Raw genomic sequence first — 5883 nt, 5'->3', positions numbered from 1 at the left:
TTATTCCTGGATCTTAAAAAGAAAGTCAGCCTTTAGAAATGAGTCCCCACAATCCATGGGAAAAGCCGTAACACCCGTACAGTCCGGCATTACCCAGGCTTCCACTCGTCCACTTTGATTAGTGTCGATACATCAGAATTTCCATCCAGGCCTAACGGAAGGCTGGAGCTCGAGATTCTGATGCCGAGTTTACCAGTGTTTCCCTCCACTACATAGCTTTGAAAATACTTTCCAAGAACAGGAGGCAAAGACATAACAAGTCTCACAGTACAGAAAACGTGCAAGATTGCAATTATGGAACCCAGAACTGCAGTCTGAATAAAGGATCCCAAAGACACGAGGCACCAGCTGAGGCACCCCGCCCTGTCCTCTCTCTTCATCCTCGTGGCTCTACTCACACCAAAAATCTCTGCGACTTCTATTCTTGGGTTACAGCTAACATGAACAGCTGTGTCGGTCCTGTATTAGCAAAGGCATGCGGACACTTACAATGGCAGTGTGGATTCAACTCCGACTCTAAAGCCTGAACAGGATAAGAAACAAGACCGCAAGATAAAATGTTCCGGCCAAAAATGGATAAACACTCTAGAAAACTGAAAAATTGACAGGTTCTTCCAAGACAATCGAGACCTTCCCAAGTATTACTGTACTGCCTACTAGTTAGACTTCAGTCTCACTATCACATCCCGTAAAGTGGTCTTGACAAGAGACCACTGACAACTGGAATACTGGACCCATGAAAAGAATAACGTGATAGCGGCGTGAAATTCCAACCTGCCGCGTCAGCCGTCAAGATTACCTCCAAGACATGACTCTCGCCAGACAAAAAGAACTAGTCAGATAAAACTGAATTTGAAACTCCCCAGCCAATTCAAGGGTGAAATCACTAAATGACGACACACAAGAATTGTATCTTCAACGACCACTTCACGTGGCTTCCAAGCCTTCTGTAGTCCTGCCTGCCTGCTCTGGTCAGAATCTGATTTACCCACGTTCCGTTTATTTCAGTTTTCCTTATTAGTTCATTTTTGCCATAGAGCACGTGTGCTCACCAGAAAGAGACTGAGAGAGGGAAAGTAATATTCCTTCTTCATTCTCATCTCAGGATTCTGGGCGTGAATTCAAACGCACCGTGTTTTGTGGGTTTTTTTCTTTTTTTCTTTTTTTGGAGAGGTTTTTGCTATAGGGTGCATGCCAGACAGACAGAGACAAAGAGACAGAAAACGAGAAATTACCCCCCAGGGAGGATGGCCACACCACAATCCCTTCTCCTCCGTTCTCCTCTCAGGATCTTGGGCACGCACGCACATGTGCCTGGCGTGAGTTTAAGCCACCGGGTCCGGGATTCAAACTGCAGTCAACTACGTGGGAGTCCAGCGACATAGCCATTATGCTAACTGCTGGTCCCAAACGCACTGTGTTTTTCAAGTCAATGGGTCTGGGACTCAAACCACTCAATTGGCCATGTGGGATCCAGCCACCTTAGCCGCTCTGCCCTCCTGAACAGAGCACTGTAGTTCATTCAGGTCAGACTGACCACCATAAACCTGCAATATAAACTGCTACTTAATTCCGGGGCTCGATAAGCCAAAAGCTGGCCCAGATGTGTCGTTAGGGCTCAAAAACAGAAAACTGAAAGCTTTAGTCAAAAAATTTTCTAAATCATATTTTCATTAAAAAAAAAAAAAAAAATCCCAACTTCCAACATGCCTTGAAAAGTGGACTGTGGCTGCACCGAGCCAGCACCCCGTCAGGTAACTATGGGCAGAGAGCAGGGTCCCGCTCGGCGATGGGAGGTGTCTCCATCTGCATTCACCTAATGCCTCACTGGTGCCCTCTGGACTTCGGAATTTATGCTGGCCTTGCCCGTGACCTGGTCAGCTAAACAACACCTCACAATAAACAAAACTCCCAGGCTTTATTCGTGACGTTTATTGCTGGTCTCGGGCAATGTTCTGCCTAAACAACTAGTTTCCAGAACTTTACTGCAGGTCTCTACATTTACCTTGAAATGTAATGCTGTTCAATTAGACGCATTCAATTTAGTCACTGTTAACCGAGCACCCAGGAGACAAATGCTTTGGAAACCAGTGGCTCGAGGCAGAGCCCCTCTCTCTACTGCTACTGAGCTTTACCAGGTACGTATCACTGGGATGTCTTTGACACATGTATTGTACATCTGCCTGTAATTTAGTTTCAAATGGAAAATTTAATGAGTCACACCTTTTAGCTGTTTAAGCAGGGAGTTATTTATTTTAATGTACATGTAACTGAACATAAGTGTATCTAAAATTATTATCTACAGCTCTGACCTTCGGCAAACACCTAGTCTATCACAGAAAACTTCCAAAATCTAGAAAAGTGTCTGTGCAACGATGGGTTAAGACAGGAAGTATGTGGCATCTTGGCCCAGTGCCTACACAGGAGCAGGGCAACTGGCCAGACGCCTAGGGCTTTCCAGAGGAGCCCGGCCTGGCTCCCGGGGCTCTCCCTCCTCCACGATGACACTAGTTCACCTGCTCCTGTGAGCAGAGTAATGGCAACAGGGAGACCCCAAAAGGCACTTTGGGGGTCCCTACTGAAGGGCAGGGCGGGACTGTAAAAGTGGCACTCCTTGCTCTCCATGGGCTGTGCAACCTGAGGGTTTCCGCCTTCTCAAGCTCTTGATGAAAGTGCTGGGAAGACTCTTCCCGACACCCCGTCACCCACACTGATCCTCTAACTGGGAACCTGGTGCTCGCTCTCACCGTTACCGTCCTTCCTCTTCTGAACAAGCAGTCGCGTTCCCCCAGTCCATCACGGCTTTGCATGTCTTTGCCTTCCCTTAGCCCACTGGAGAAAACGGCAAGTCACCCGGAAAGACCCATCCTGCTTCCGTGGACCTCAGAGGCGGGGCAGACCATGGGCACTGCAGCGCGGTCGGGGCACGTGGCTGCTGCATTCGGGACCGGGGAAGCGGCCAGGGAGAGCTCAGGGACGGCTCCTGAGGGCATCTCCTGCAGGGCAGCCCTCTCTGCCAGGCGTGTTTCAGGGTGACCAGAGAGGAACCTGAGGGGCGGGCTGAAGTTCCCACCATGTCCCCTTCATACCACGAACCCCCAAAGCCCCGTGCTCTGCCCACTGCCTGCATCGCCAGCTCAGTGCCAGGCACGGCCTGTGAGGGAGACCTACTATGTGCCCCACCTCGTAGGCAGGGAACTGCAGCTCAGGAAAGGTCCAGCCAGCCCAGGGCTCTCAGCTACAGCAACGATGGGGTAGGGGAGCCCATCTTTCTGCTCCTCACTCTCGCCCTGAACTCCAGACACGGGGCCAAAGGGAGGGGCACAGGTGGGTGAGAGGTGGTCCTGTTCCCAAGGACTGCACCTGGCAGGAAGACCGGAAGTCACCAGTCACAGGTGCTGTCGCTGCAGGCGACGGACGCGGGAGGGCCCCGAGGCCGGGGTGCCCAGGGGTGCCGGGATGGTGGGGTCTCCTAGGCACTCTTCCTAGAACAGAGGGGACGGCCCCAGGGGGAAGCTCTGGATGAGGCTCTGCAAAGGGACCAAAACAAGGCAGAGGCCAAAACAAGGGCAGAGGCAGGACCCCCGGCCACCCTCCTCTCAGCAGGCCTCGGTACAGAGCAGCTGCCCAGGCCGGACAGCGCAGGAGGAGCCCCAGGTCAGCCCACCCGGAACACGTGCAGCCCGAGGAGAAGCATCATACAGACGTGGACCACATACATGTAGCATGTCCGGATGTGCTACACATGCAAGAGGCCAGAGCGGGAGTGTGCCAACGTGGACTGCATACACGTAGCATGTCAGGACACGTTTTGCACACAAGAGGCCACCGAGGGAGTCCAGTGACTGGGAAGGATGGGACTCATCTTAAAAAGCTTGATGGGGGCAGCAAAGGTTCTAATGAGGACGTGCCAGGACAAAAAAGGGTGTGAGGGCTTTCAGACAGAGGAAACGGCTGAATAAAGGCAAGCAGATACCATAAAGAAAAAAGGACAGTGTGTGGAGGAGACTGCTCAGTGACTGATGCCGGGGCTGCCTTTCCAGCTCCCCTCCACACGGGGCTCTGGGCAGTTTTCTAGCTCGGCTGGAGCCACCCTCAGGGCTCGAAGCCCACCCTTTGGGCCAGCAATCGGCACGGTAAGCTCACAGTGAACATGAGGAAGAACGGAGTAGGGCCTCCTGAGGAAGGATCCCGAACTCAGGTCCAACACTTCCTGTGCAGGTCATGGGTACAGTCAGGAGAGGGCGGACAGTGACAGGGCTGAGGAGTGTTCATCATTCACCTACAGCGTGTACCATTCCAGGACCCCACTGCTTACAAGAGCGAGCACTATGAACTGCCTTCCCAAATTCAGACCACGTGGTCACTAGCACAGTAACATGCCTTATATTAGGGGGTGCATGTTAACTCATTCAATACAAACATTTTAAAATATATCATATTTTTAAAATCTTTTAATAGGGAGAGCCTAAAATATTTGGCCCAGGTATCTCTCTGCCTCTGGTGGAGGTGGGGGTGTGTGGGGGGGACAGTAGTCTGAGTCCTGTGACAAATGCAGAGTTCCTGACCTTCATTCTGCAGCCTGGACGTACGTGTGTGTGTGTGTGTGTGTGTGTGTGTGTGTGTGTGTGTATTTTTTTTCTTTTTGTTTAGGAGAGATTTTTGTTATAGGACACTTGCACTTGCTGGAGAAACAGACAGAAAGTGAGAAGTCACCCCCGGGGAGATGGCCATGCTGCAATCTGTCCTCTTCCATTCTCCTCTTGAGGTTTTGTACATACACACACACACTCGGTGTGACTTTTAAGCCACCCGGTCCAGGACTCAAACCGCAGTCAACTACATAAGAGTCCAGCAAGATAACCATTACGCCATCTGCTGGTCCCTAGAAGTATACTTTCAATAACAATCCCAAGTGAGTTTTGATACCATGGTCTCGGAGGTGCATTTAAAGAGCACTGCAGCAGGCAACGCAGAAGCCGCGAGGGGCTGCAGCAGGAGCTGGTCAGCACTGCACGTCTGCAGCCACAGACTTCACTCCGAAGTCAGAGGCAGGAGCCTGATCACAGTGATTTTAAGGGTGAATCAGAAGTAGGGAAATGCAAGCAGCAAGAGTCAACTAGAATTTCTAAGTGTGCGACTGAGACAGAATGAGGATGTGCGTGGAGGAGTCAAACAGGTTTTTGTTTTTAAAATTCTGTTAGAGGGTACACACACTCACTAAAGAGAAAGAGGGGGAGAGCCTCTTCAGCAGGGCATGCGCAAGCCCTTCTCCTCTTCTTCTTTCTGTCAGGATTTGGGGCACACACGTGACCAATGTGTTTCTCAAGTCACCAGGGCTGGGATGAAAGCTGTGTGGTCCGCCAAATGGGATCCAGCTCCCTGAACCACCAGGCCGTGGGGCAGGCCCAGCCAGTTTTTGCTCATACTCACGAGGAAGAGAAATGAGCAATGCCGTTGTAATCACAATGTCCCAGATGGCTCCCCTCCCTCTTCACCCCAAAGCACCCACAGGTCCTATGAAGGAGGCCCCAGCAAATCAGGGCACGGGAGACACCCTCACTCAGGCTTGCTTCTGCTGGACAAGGCCCTGACTGCAGGCCACAGCCTCCAGCCCCCAGCCGAGCAGCCCTTGCTGGACAGGTGCATTTCAAGGGTCTGTCCCTCCCCTCTCCTGGCTGCTCCAGGCCTGGCGCAGCTGGTAGGGAACTGTCAGTCCCTGCTGATTCCTGAAACCTGCCCACATCTTCGTAGACAGTTAAGTCTCCTGAGTTACCTGGATCAATCTGTCTCCTCCCAGAGCCCGACGGAGACATGTGACATTAGACAGAACCTAAATACCAGTACAGTGCCAAAGGCACGATGCTTGTATGGCTCCAACCC

Source organism: Tupaia chinensis, unplaced genomic scaffold, assembly GCF_000334495.1.
Source record: "Tupaia chinensis unplaced genomic scaffold, TupChi_1.0 Scaffold000045_1, whole genome shotgun sequence".
NCBI lineage: Eukaryota > Metazoa > Chordata > Mammalia > Scandentia > Tupaiidae > Tupaia > Tupaia belangeri.
Note: the sequence above shows the minus strand (reverse complement) of the source record.